The sequence below is a fragment of the Euphorbia lathyris genome, chromosome 2 (genome assembly GCF_963576675.1).
Source record: "Euphorbia lathyris chromosome 2, ddEupLath1.1, whole genome shotgun sequence".
NCBI lineage: Eukaryota > Viridiplantae > Streptophyta > Magnoliopsida > Malpighiales > Euphorbiaceae > Euphorbia > Euphorbia lathyris.
In genome coordinates this window covers 52,458,903-52,473,353 of record NC_088911.1, presented here as the reverse complement: position 1 = coordinate 52,473,353, position 14,451 = coordinate 52,458,903, and the positions used below count along the sequence as shown (strand labels likewise).

The window sequence follows — 14,451 nt, the reverse complement described above, 5'->3', positions numbered from 1 at the left end:
TAAGATGATTTTTTTTTTTTTTTTTTGTCATTACTCAATATTTAAATAAATATGATATGGTCCTCTCTTATTTAAAGATGGGGATTTTATGATATATGAAAATAAAAATGGGGATTAAATATAGAGCTAGAATTTCATACAAACATTAATTCTTATGCTTCAAATGAGAGTAAAATAAAATTTAGTATCAAAAGGGCTAGGGTTCAATTGGATACTTCTAATATATAAATGTGGCTAGAAAAATGAACACATGTCATGCAAGAGAACATGTGTCTAGACAATATGACACCAACACATAAACATGTGTCTTTCACAATATGACACCAGCACATATAATGATACATAAATAAAAGGTTATCTAATTATTGATGGAAGGATCATTTTATTGTTAAAGGGACTAATTTGAAGAAGATATGAGAGAGAGAGTTTAAAATCATGGGAGTGGTTGTTTTTCTTCAATTTAGGATCAGAAGTTTGGGTTATTCATAGTTGTCTAATTATCATCAGGTTAGGCAATTGTGGTTCTGAACTTTTTCTGATAATTTTATACTGAACCTAGCAGAAGCGGATGAAGGGAAGAGTGATGAAACTGGTAAAGCAAGAGAGGAAGGGCCTAAAAAAATTGAGGATGGAAATCGATTGAGCTAGTTAGACGTTATAGCAAGGAAAGTGTTATCGACAAATTTACTCCAGTAATCGGTGCTATATTCCGATAAGGTATGAAATTAGCATAGAATAGTCTTGAAATTAGTTTAGAAAATTCTTAGTAATATTTGGATGAATTTAGTTCTTGAGGTTCGAAGGTTTGACTAAATTATAAATGATTAACTATTCTTAAGATTTGAGGAGTATACTAATTATTGAAATTTGTGAAAATTAAACTAAATCGAACAAGTATGATTTTAGTAGTTTTATTAAACCGTAACACGTGTTTTAATAGTAATTTATAGAGTTCAACAATATCAACAGTTAATTATGCAGATTTAGAGTTACTAATCCGTGTCTAAAAATAGTATGATAAGAATGTTTAATATTAAATTTTATCAATACAATATTTTTGAGCGATTACATTTTAGATGTTATTATGAATCAGTGATTTTATACGAGTTTTAACAATTCTACTTATATTAAAGGATTTTGGTATTTTGTTTGTAAACTACTTTGAATAATGGTGACTATTTGCGAAATAGTTAATTGAAGACAAATGGTTTATGGTTATCGAATAATTTGGAAATTCGATTGTGAAAAGAAAGAGATTTGAGTATATTGTGATTTATGATTTTTATATATCCATCTAGAGTAATCCGGACGGTTGGTTTTGATATTTGAAGACCATGTTCAGTGAGGAACGTGACCTGTGTACACAGTCTAGAGACCTAGTCGGGTATTGGCAGTGAAGTGTTTGTAAGACCAATACGGGATTAGACAAGGTTAAAGAGACGTCTCGACTATGTGGTTATTGAATTGATATGTGTCCTTATGATACATAAGGGGAGAAACTCTAGGATGGATATAAGGATATAAGGTTTTATGTTTTCGGTTATGAATTGATTATGATATAAGGTTTTACGTTTGATTGATTACGAGTTTGATTGATTATGAATTTGGTTTGATAAAGCATATATTTGATTACGGATTTGATTTGATAAAACATTTGATTGATTACGAATTGGTTTGATAAAACATTTGATTGGTTACGAGTTGTTTGTTTTAATAAAATGTCGATATAATGATATCGATATTTATCTGTGATTTGATTTGATTTGATAACGTGATTTTAAGGTTTTTAAGTTCAAGTTTTATTTTGTCGAATCGATAAAGTATTCGTGTATATCGGCATTTTTGGTCTGAATAAGCGTTTTTGGTCTATTCTGAAATTAAGTTAAGTTAGGGATTTAAATTAAGTTTTAATGGGTATTAAATTGACGAGTCGAAATCGTAGATCGAGATACTAAATATATTATGAATAGTTGTAGCGATAAAACGAAACTATATAGAAATAAAGTGAAGTCTATTAATTTCATCAACGTGTCAATAAGTTGAGAGAACTACCGAAAATAGGTAGAACTACGTGGCTTTGATTCCCGATTTAAATATTATAAGACGTTCGGGATACGTAGGAAGCTTGATAGAATTATCGAGTTCAAGCCAAATAATTAATAAAACTTTAGGTAGTCCAAATGAATTTTTATCTATTAGAAAATACGTTCGGCTTTTAGACTGTTAGAAGTTCGTTATCCCGTTTTCCGTTCATACCCGATGCCGTTTAGGGTCGGGTGTGACACATTGTTGAGCCGTATATGTCGGATCGAGCGTTATGTCAGATCGGATATATTCAGCCTATCCCAACTGAGCGTATTAGACCTGATAGAGCAGTACAACCATGGAAGTCTTTATCGTACAGGCTCACGCATTCCTCTGTCACAGTTGAGGATACCTAGCGAAGATTTCCATCGGCTCGGGGCATTGATTGGAGGAGATGCCGGCCAATTGGATACGATCCCACTGCTTGTGATGCTGCTTACATGGACTGGTACATGCGATATTTGCATCCTCATCTCCTTCATGCCCCACAGGATGGACCGGTCCAGCATGCTCGCTCCAACAATGAATTTGTAAGTTTATTATTATTTAATGTTAGTTTACATGTGTTTGTTTTTTAGTATTTTTTTCAGTGGGTTAGCTGGTTGTGGCGTATCACCCAGCGAGCGGCTACCAACTGATCTGAAGAGCAGGCTCCACTCATTAGGAGGGAGATGGATGAGTTTATGGATGCGTGGCGTCGGGCGAATTAAATTATGTTTGCATGAGTTTATCTATTAGAACTTATTACCTTTTAACACTTTTGAGATTATATGTACTCTTTTATGTTTATTAATTTATTTTAATGTTTATGTTGTTAAATTTTATTTGTAAAAGGGTAATCCGAGTTAAATTCTGTAATTTTTATTTCTAAAAGGTTAATCCGAGTTAAATTCGTCATTTTTTTCCAATCCAAGCCACGCGGGCGTGAGGTAATCACGCATCACCATAGGTGCGGACGTGATTACTTCACGTCCATGTGCCGGGAGAGGCAAAAATCCTCCATTTCCCACCCCAAAACCTCAAAGGGTATTTTCGTCATTTCACGGGACTAGAGATGGAAAATTGAGGCTTATGTTTAAACAACACCCTAAACTTATGAATTTGTATTTCAAAAATGATGGGCACAATTTTGAACCTTATACTATTAAAAACGCTTAAATCATTATTGGCTCTCTAACATATCTAAAATATTGATATGTACCATTGTGTTGGATATTTCAGATGAATCACTTTTGATGGATCCAATCCATTTATTTTTTTATAAATAGAGAAGTAATTGAAAGAAATAACTTACATTCTCTTCTCTGTGGAAAATAAAAGGGATAATCCTCAAATTCCAACTACTACTTTATGTTTTTCGTCTTTCTCAATGAAATTGAAGTTATTATTTGAAAGTCTACAAGCGGTATTTATATCGTGAAACTAATTTATATAGTTCGTCAATTTCCATTGATACAATTGTATAGTTTGATTCATGTTTATAATTATGATTAATTGCATTATTAATCATATATTTTTATCAATTAGTATCAGAGCATGATCGTAATCATCTTAATTATAATTAAGAATCTGAAATTTGAAATTTATGTTTTTAAGTTTTGGATTATATTTATGGATGATCAGTAAACTTTTTTTTTTTATGCGAATGCATATATCTTCATTAAATACGAAAAGAACAAGTACAACAAGAAACGGGAAAGGTACAAAACCTTACAAAATCCACAATGGGACGAAAATGACTACAAAGAGTATAAAAAGCCATAAAAGGTACAAAATTCACAAAAAAAAACAAAAAAACATATACTTCATCGAAATCCAAATCCGCAGAAAAGCAACTGCAATCGAATCTTCATCATTTAGACCGATCCGAATGTTGCAACCACGTAGATATATTGATCCACGTATAAAATAAATCGTTTCCGTTCTTGCTAAATCCGAAAAAGGTATAAATAGTAGAATAATGAAGAACAGATACAATTCAAATGGATAATGAAATGCAATAAAATATATACACTTACCGAAAAGAAATTGTCATACCCGACCCAAACGGCATCGGGTATGACAATTTGGTATCAGAGCTCTAGGTTATCTTCCTCGGACATAGTAGTTATTTGCTTCGGACTTAGTGTGGATTGTGATTTAAGAATGTGAATTTTTGGATAAAACTTTGAAGGTTATATTGTTTGATAGTGAGTTTTAAAAAAAAGTCGATATGAATTTCGAGGACGAAATTCTTTAAGATGGGTAGAATTGTCACGTCCATGTCTAAAAATTTTCGATATAGATTTTAGAGTATTAATTAATTACAAATTTAAATATACTATTGAGTTTAATTTAATGTCTTTAAATTTAAATTAAAAAGTTTTTGGTAAGTGTAATAAAAAGTTATAAATTCAAAGACCAAAATTAATATTTTTTTAATTACTAATATACATACACGTGTAAGTTATAGTTGAAAGTAATTTCAACGTATCCTATAAAAAAAAGTAAAAAATAATTCATATTAAAATAAATGGATTAATATGGTTATGATGTAATGTGAACAAAGCTTTTTACTACATCAAATTAATTAAATTATAATATATATATATATATATATATATATATATAAATAAAGTAGATATAAAAACATGGCTTTTATATATGTATGTGTCAATTAAATATAAAAACATAGTTTTCTATATGTATGTGTCAACTAGATATTAAAAGAATGATTTAATAATAGATGATGTGTCAAAATATAGAATTTGGTGATGACAAGTGTTTCATAAATTGAAATTAAAATAAAAATATGAACACAATTATATATATTAGAGGGTATCTTAAAAAAGGGGATTAATTAGGAAAAAGAAAAGAGTTTTTGTTAGGAGTTGGAGAAAAGCGTTTTTGGTCGTTGTTGATGACGATATTTCGGATTAGCTGCCGATGACGATATTTCGGATCAGCTGTCAATGGATTACACTGATTAATTTTCAGTGACCGACGACGATATTTCGGTAACTATATTTTAAATCTAAATTATTTTTAAAAATGTTCTAGGTATGATTTTAGTTTGGTTCCGATAGTTTCGTTAAATTTCAACAAGTTTATGAATAGTGATTTATTAAGTCAATAGGTTATTAAAGAAACTATCAAATTTAGACAATTACATATTAAAATAGATGATCAATTAGAGGTTTAGCTTTCTTTCACAGAAAGAATTTAATAGCCGATTAATTAGAAGTTTCGGTCACGGAAAAATATAATAATAATATAAAGAAACTAATAATAAAATTTGTACGGATAGACTCGTAGCAGTGTCACGAGTCTAATTGAACCTTCGGTCGTAGTTAACGATATCAGTTTAGTTTACACGTCACAATTTCGGTGAAAAACGAGAATAGTCGGATAAAAGTGCTTGGTGTAAATTTTAGTTTTAAGTTGTTCGGTTATTATTTAAGTGACTTTAAATTGTGGAGGTAAAATAAGTTATAAATTAGAAGGATCAATACCGATATTTGTGAAATAGAGTCTAATCATTTGAATATAAAATTAGTAGGATAAATTTTAATATAAAGTTAGGATGGATATACTCTTAATAGTTTAACGTGGTTTAACGAGTCTAATAGTAATTCGGTTTAGAATTTTTGTTTTGGTGATCGAAAGTAGTCCGATAAGAATATTTACTTTTAACGATAATAAATTTTATCGATACAATATTTTGAGTTATTTAATTCTTGGAGTTCGATTAAATTATGAATCGATGATTTTATACGAATTTTTAACAATTTTAGTTATATTAAAAGATTATTTAATTTTAACGATTGCGATTATTTTTGCGAAAATATTTATTTGAAGTCAAATGTTTTATGATTATGGAATAAATTGAACGTTTGATTATGAAAAGAGATTTGAGCATATTGTGATTTTATGATTTTTATATCCATCTAGAGTGATCCGGATTGGTGGTTTTGATATTTGAAAACCATGTTCAGTGAGGAACATGGCCTGTGTATACAGTCTAAAGACCTAGTCGGGTATTGGCAGCGAAGTGTTGGGTAAGACCAATACGAGATTAGGCAAGGTTAAAGAGACGTCTCGACTATATGGTTATTGAATTGATATGTGTGGTTATGGATTGATACATAAGGGGAGAAACTCTAGGATGGATATACGGATATAAGATTTTATGTTTTCGGTTACGAATTGATTTTGATATAAGGTTTTATGTTCGATTAATTACGAGTTTGATTGAATACGAATTTGGTATGATAAAGCGTTTATTTGATTACGGTTTTGGTTTGATAAATATTTATGATAACATCGAGATATTATCATGAGGACCAAAAGAGATATCTGCCTTTAAGTATGCCACGTAGCAAAGGAAGTCAGCTGGCGGATCTCCCTGGACTAGCTCTAAGAGATCCGCTGGCGGATCTCTAAGGCGAATCTCTCCATTCACCTTGGTAACGGCTGGCCGCCGGCTCGGCCATAAAGGATCATTAAATGGATCATTAACTGTCTTACCCGCCAGGTTAAGAGTAACTTGTAACCGCCATTAAATGAGCATTAAATGGGGACTTTCTAGCTACCTAGAGGTTACGAACTTCTCAACTATATATAGCCTACCATTCTAGGCTATCAAGGTACTCAGACTTTTCTATATTCTCTAAGCTTTGTCAATACAGTTTATTCTTCATATTCTCTACTGACTTTGGCATCGGAGTTTCCCCCGTCGAACCCAACGACGTCCCCCACAGGGACGAGCTCCGATCAGAAGTTTCTCCCTTGCTATCAATTGGTGCGGTGAGCGTGGAGTCCTTGATCAAATAAAGGGTTTTTCGTTCACACTGAAACATCATGACCGATGGAGGACAAAATCCCTCCTCTGGGATTGAATCACCGATAATTACACCATCTAGTGCTGATTGCACTAACACAACTGCTCCTGTAACAAATATCAATGGAAACATGCCCACTGCTTCTTTCATCGATATGTGTGCTCGGGATATCGAGGCACGATATGGGCTTGAAATTGGGAACCGCCTCCGGGCGTTCATGACTCTTCCTCCTCGTTGGAGTACGGTATCTACGTCAGCTGTTTCATCTTTACCTCCATTAAACTTTGGTCTGGGACCAGGTGCCCATAGCTCTTCATTCCTTCAAGCTCACAATATTGATTCCATGATAACTACTACGGCATCGGGTGGCGGACGACCGGTTATCAGGGAGTTATTTCCTGGCGAGGGAAGTCGAAGGAATGATACGGTCCCTCCTGGCGGATCGGAGATTCCAAGGTTTAATCTTGATGGACCAAATGTACCTAGGCGTCCGCGGACAAATTCGTCTCTTGGCGGATTTAAGGAGCCCACTCGTAAAAAGCATAAAAAGGATAAAAATAAGCAAGCAGGATCCCCACGCCGTGGCAGATCACCTCCATCTACTGGTCGTAGAAGAAGTAAAAGGCCAGAAAAAACATCTCATATAGGTGGACCACCGCCACATCCATCTTCAGGAACTGTTGGACGCACCTCGTCTGGAGGCCAGCAAGGAGGAAATGGTCCAACTCCCCCAGGTAGAGGAAGTGGTGGAGGAGATGGTGGAGGAAGAGGAGGGAGCGGACGTGGTAATGCAGGAAGACATTCGCCATCGGATCCATCGTCTGATTCAAGTTCTTCTTCTTCTTCTTCTCCAAGTAGATTGCCACGAAAGGGTCGCCCCAGGGCGGAACCGGAGAATTTTGAGGATAGAGTGAGGGCCCTAGTACTCCAAATGAACGAAGAAAATGCTAGGCACAATCCATTCGCCAATAGGGATTCACCTTTTGCAGCCTGGATCGAGGCAGAGGAAACCGACAGAGCTTTCAAGATTCCTAATCTTGCAATATACACAGGCAAAGATAATCCGGAAGCTCATGTTCGAAAGTATCGAATCTTGGCCAGGCTCAATCGAGCCACCGAACCCGTGCTCTGTAAAATGTTTGTCACCACACTGGGAGGTCCAGCTTATTTGTGGTTTCAATCCCTACCTCCAGGATCAATAAACAGCTTTGATCAATTAAGCAGGGAATTTTGTGCTAAATTTGCTGGTTGTATTCCTGCAGTGGTGAAATCTGGAAAGCTTTTTGAATTAAAGCAGAAGGCGAATGAACCCCTCCGAGACTATGTGGACACTTTCAACCAATTGTGTATACAAATCGTTGATGTAGATATCTCCGTAGCTGTGGAGTGTTTTGTGAGAAACACTACTTGTAAAAGTTTGCAAGAGGATCTCATTCGTAAAAAGCCCACCAGCATGGCAGAGTTAATGGAGCGTTGTAAAGACTTTATAGAAGTGGATGACATTCACCGAGGTTCGCCATCATCACCAAAAAAGGACAGAGGCGAATCTCATCCTCGGGACCGGGACAAGGACAAACGTCAGGATTCTTCTTCTCGGAACAAACGAAGGGATTCTCGGAATAAATCAACGTTTGTCACCTCCTTCACACCTCTCAATGCCTCTAAAAGTGAAGTTCTTATATGGATTGAGAACAGCCAGCACAAGCGGAGCATTTCATACCCCGAGCCAAAAAGGGGGGAGTACACCAATAAAGGTAAAAATCCTAAAAATTATTGTAAGTATCACAGGAAAAATGGCCATGATACGGATGCTTGCTGGGCGTTAGCTCGAGAAATTGAACGACTCATTGAAAGAGGTAAATTGGATCGGTTCATCCAAGCTGAAGGGAAAGAAGAGGATAGATCCAAGGAGGACCCAAAGAAGAAAGGAAAGGGTACCATCAATGTCATAGCAGGAGGACCTGGTTATCAGCCAGCATCGAAAAAGGCGAAGACGACCGCCCTTGATAGGACATCATTAAATCGCCCTTTCTCAGACGCAGGTCCTGAGATTCCACCCCATGCGGATGCACTGGTCGTCACCATGATGGTCGAAGGTTGGGAAATGAAGAGGGTAATGATTGATACGGGAAGTTCATGTAATGTCATTACCCGAGGAGCATTCGCCAGACTCCGGATTGATCTCATCCAGGTGGAGCCGACGGTGGTTGACATTTTGGGAGTGACAGGTCATACCATTCAGACGAAAGGCCAAGTTACTTTGGATTGTGAGCTTGTTGATAATGATCAAGTTTGGAGAGGAGATTTGGAGTTCTCGATCTTGGATGGACAATTAGCTTATAACATTATCCTCGGACGACCTTTTATCTCCGAAGTTGCAGCTCTTATCTCTATTCGCCATTTGACACTTTACATTCCCACGGTCAGGGGAGGTATGATGGTCAAAGGTTGTCAAAAGGTGGCCCAAGAAACATATTCGGCATCCTTAATGATTCGCCCTCAATCTAAGGAAGAAGATGAAGAGGAGCATGTCACAATGGCCTTAGGCGAAACCGAAATGTACTTTATGGCAGAGGAGAAGCAGGTACGAATAGCTAAGGGGCTACGGGGCAAGATCAGAGATGCAATCACCAAAGTACTTTGTGAAGCTGAAGATGTCTTTGCATGGAAGGACGAAGTTCTCCCAGGAATTAGCCCAGATGTGATCACCCATAAGCTCAACATCGATAAAGATGCAGTTCCTGTGGCTCAGAAGCGGAGAAACCATGGTCCGGAAAGGCAAAAGGTGATAGAGGAAGAGATCGCCAAGCTCCAGAAGGCGGATGCCATTGAGGAGGTACTCTACACACAGTGGTTGGCGAACGTCGTGCTAGTCAAGAAAGCTGGCGGATCTTACCGCATGTGCATTGACTTTACAGATCTCAATAAAGCTTGCCCCAAGGATAATTATCCTTTGACATGCATAGACATGCTTGTAGATGGAACTGCCGGTCACGCAATGTACTCCTTTACTGACGTGAAGTCAAGCTATCATCAAATCCCCATGGAGCCCTCAGATAGAATTAAGACCTCGTTCGTGATGCATCAAGCTACTTATTGTTTTAAAGTCATGCCCTTTGGGCTTAAGAACGCAGGTGCTACCTATCAGAGGATGATGAACAAGATATTTGCGGACAATAAGAGCGGTAATTATTCTGTCTATGTAGACGATATGATCATTAAAAGCACAACTGTAGAAAGGCATGCAGAAGATATAAAGGAGGTATTGGGCGTACTTCGGCACCACAACATCAAGTTGAATCCAGAGAAATGCACTTTCGGGGCAACATATGGGAAGTTTTTAGGATTCATGATCAGCGAAAAAGGAGTCAGCCCAAATCCTGACAAGGTCAAAGCAGTCCTAAAAATACAAGCGCCCCAGAATATCAGAGAAGTACAGCGCCTCAACGGACGTATCATAGCCTTGGGCAGGTTTATCTCTTGCTCAGCTCGTAGATGTCAGCCTTTTTTCGAAGTCATCAAGAAACAAAAAGCATTCGAGTGGAATGAGGATTGTCAAAATGCCTTTGAAGGAATCAAGCGGTTCCTCACAGAGCCACCCATGATGAGCCGACCTTTGAAAGGGGAGGATCTTTACATGTACGTATTGGTCACGGATAAAGCCGTATGAACAGTCATGATACGAGAAGAAGATGGCCAACAATTCCCAATTTATTACGTGAGTAAAGTTTTGAAAGACGCTGAAACCAGATATTCAAAGCTGGATAAAATGGCACTGGCTGTTGTAACCACGGCAGTTCGCCTTAGGCCATATTTTCAGGCGCATATTGTAATAGTTCGAACCAATATACCAATGAGAAAGGTATTGCAGAAGCCGGACACTTCAGGAAGGTTGATGGAATGGGCGATTCGCCTGGGCGAATTTGATGTAAGATATGAAAGCAGATCATCTTTGAAAAGTCAGGTCCTGGCGGACTTTGTGAATGAATTCACTGACGAAGGGATATCTCATCCCAAGCCTCCATTAGAAGAATGGTCGATGTACACTGATGGAGCTTCCTCGGCGGATGGAGCAGGTGTGGGAGTTGTGATCAAAGGTCCCCACTACATAAGATTGCGATACGCAGCAAAATTAAATTTCCATGCCACTAATAATGCTGTTGAGTACGAAGCTCTGATACTGAGATTACGTCTACTTCAAGAAATCACCCCAGAGCGGATCGTGATATATAGCGATTCAAAACTAATGGTCAACCAAGTAATCAAGAATTACGAGGTGAAAGACGAGGTTCTGGCCAAATATGTAGCAGAAGTCAAAAAGTTGTTGGATCACCTTGAAGTTAAAGAAACGAAGTGGGAATTGATTCACATACCAAGGGAATCCAATACAGAGGCTGATCAATTGGCCAAAATGGCTTCCTGTGAGGAAAAATGGGCGGACCCGGATTGTCCCTTTGAAGTAAAAATGGCTCCAGCATTTGCCTCTGAAGAAGTGTCCCTACTCACAATGGTGGAGGGTGATTGGAGATCGGTCATCCGCCAATATCTGCTGAATGGATCATTACCTAGAGACAAGGAAGAGGCACGGAGGATAGTTAGGAGATCAGCCTATTTCTCCTTGATCAATGATGGTCTTTACAGAAAATCCTTTAGTCATCCTTGGCTGAAATGCATTCTACCAGAAGAAGGGCAGCAGATCCTCAAGGAGCTACACGAGGGATCCTGTGGGTCACATGAAGCTTCCGCCACGATCTTGAAGAAATCCAGGTTAGCAGGTTTCTACTGGCCCACAGCTGAATTAGATGCCCAGAGTTTGGTAGAATCTTGTCACAATTGTCAGATTCACGCAAATGAGTCACATACTATCAAACATATCCAAAAGCCAATCATTGAGGGATGTCCATTCGCCCTCTGGGGAATAGACATCGTTGGCCCATTTCCCCCAACTCGCCGGCAAAAAAGGTACGTAATAGTGGCAGTAGACCATTTCACCAAATGGGTAGAAGCCGAGGCTGTTTCCTCTATTACAGCAGAATAGATGGTGGAGTTTGTCAAGGACAACATCGTGGGAAGATATGGCATTCCACATACCATCATCACTGACAACGGAACACAGTTTAACTGTGACAAATTCAAGGCTTTCTGTGAAGGGTTGGGCATCCTGAACAGATTCGCCTCCGTTTATTATCCTCAGTCCAATGGAATGACCGAAGTTACCAATCGGACAATTGTTAAGGGGATAAAGAAGAGGTTGGGAGAGCATGACAAGAAGTGGGCGGATCAGCTTACAAGTGTTTTATGGGCTTATCGTACCACCCCAAGAACAGCTACTAGGGAAACACCATTCGCCCTTTCTCATGGAGTGGAGGCCGTGATCCCAGTTGAGATACAAGTCCCCAGTGATCGGGTAGCCTTTTATTGTGAAGAGGACAACAACAAACGACTAAGGGAGCGTTTGGATCAGGTTGAGGATCGCAGGAACCAATCCTATGTACGCATGGCAGCATACAAACAGCGGATCGCGGCTTACCATGATAAAAATGCCAAGCTTATAGATCTAAAGATAGGAGATCTCGTGCTTCGCAAAACTGACAAAGTCCAATCTCGAGAAGGCAAGGGCAAGTTGGGGCTCAACTGGACAGGTCCATACCAGATAGTAGACAAGGTTGGACCGGCCACATTCAAAATACAAGATATGGAGGGCAATACACTGCCACGCACGTGGAATCTCCAAAACCTCCGCAAATACTTTGTTAAAAAATGAAGTATGTTCATGGTCTTGAGCACTCTTTTTCCTTTAACAAGCTTTTTCCCATGTGGTTTTTCTTGTTAAAGGTTTTAACGAGGCTCATTTATAAAGACCTATTTGCTGTAATAAGGTGTTTCTCCCATTAATAAACATTGTTGGTTTTATCATCTATGTTCTTTTTATAGTTTACTGCTGCAATATCAATATTCCAGTCTTAAAAAGAAGGGGGGCATCCAACGCTCTCCACATTCAATGTAGATCCGCCACTTGGCGGATCCTGATCACCGATTGAGTTAAAACGATCCTTGGACGCAAGGTCTTTACACTCTCTTATCCCTCCCAGAGAGGGATTCACAAGTCCTACGGGCGGATCATTTCACCTCAAAGATAGGTAGCAAATTGAACCCTTGGGCAGCTTTACTTCCTCCAAGAAGGAATAAAACAGCTTCAAACCTTCACAAAGGTTCATACCATGGAGTATGGCTGGCCACCTACTCCAAACATAAATCCTAAACATGCTTATGTTCAAAGTACCTCTCTACGTAAATGTAAGAGTAAAATAAATAGATAACAGCGTAAAGGATTAACCAGATTGTACTTAGAAGATTTTTTACAAAAAGATCTTTAAACAAAAACTAAATAATAATAGGGGCATCCTCTTTTTTGCTTCCTTCGCCTATGATGCTTGCTTGAGGATCCTTCTTCTCCACAGTCACAGATCCGCCACCAGGAGATACCTCCTTATCCTTCGAAGAAGTAGGACCCGGTGGAAGGACAGAATCAAGAATGGGCTCTGTACCTACTTTGGGCGGCATCTCTTCAGAATTGTCCACCACAACTGTGGTAGAAGGTTTGGTCTCCTGCGGGTGTCCTTTCATCCATTTCCGTACATAATTGCGAAGGTATTCCCTGACATCTGGCATTTTGTTGAACCTCGCCACGTCTTCTGGCTCGGGGAAGGCGAGCAGAGGATCTGTGAAGTCAACTTCGGGATGGGCCAGGGAGAAGTACGCCATAAGCATCTCGCCATAGTAAAACGCCTGTACACCCGCCGTGTATTCAGCTTCTCCGAGAGCATCCTCATGGCTTTTGGTATCAGAAGCCATCGTTGCCTTTAAACTTTTAATCTCTTCATCCCGAAGAACTAAAGCCGCTGTGGCGGAAGCAAGATCCGTGTTTGCAGAGGCAATGGTGGAATTGGCATTCGCTATCTCTTTTTCTAACCTTTCAATGGTTGCCCTGTCCGCCACGTTCTGAAGGAGTCCATTTTCCAAAGTACGCAGACGGGCATACAGCTATAAAAGACAAAATGATTTAGTCCAAGGGCGAAAAAGAGGTGAAGGAATTATCATTATCTACATTCTTTTTGAACTCACCGAAAGAAGCTCCGATTTCCCCTTCTGGACATGAGTTGGCCCAGGGATTTGGTTATAGTTCTTTTGTACCTCTCCCACCTGACCCAAGGCCTCATCCAGATCATTCAGAAGGGATTCATTCTCAAAAGAACCTTGGGCCCCCAATTTGGCGGACCAGTATCCTCCAATATCGGGCTTCGCCATCTGCACAAACAGAGAAGATCCATACATCACTTTAGAATCGGATGAGCAACAGAGGAAATCAAAAGATGGATTACCTGAACAATCTTCTCAGCAGGTTTGGCGGATCGTATCGCGTCCGCCATAATCTTGGTACTACCCATAGTGTTGGGCCGCCTCTTCTTCAGTGGCGGATCAACAGCTATCTCTGCAGGACGTTTGCCCGTATCGGCTTGAGGATTAGCCGCTTGACTTTTCTTGC

General features: G+C 38.7%; 1 long non-coding RNA gene across 1 annotated transcript; it reads left to right on the top strand.

The window, feature by feature from the left end:
* Positions 1–386: 386 nt before the first annotated feature.
* On the top strand, positions 387–2,918 carry LOC136218200 (uncharacterized). The gene is made up of 2 exons (XR_010683681.1): positions 387–717; positions 2,428–2,918. It is a non-coding gene; the product is annotated as an uncharacterized lncRNA (long non-coding RNA).
* Positions 2,919–14,451: the final 11,533 nt, after the last annotated feature.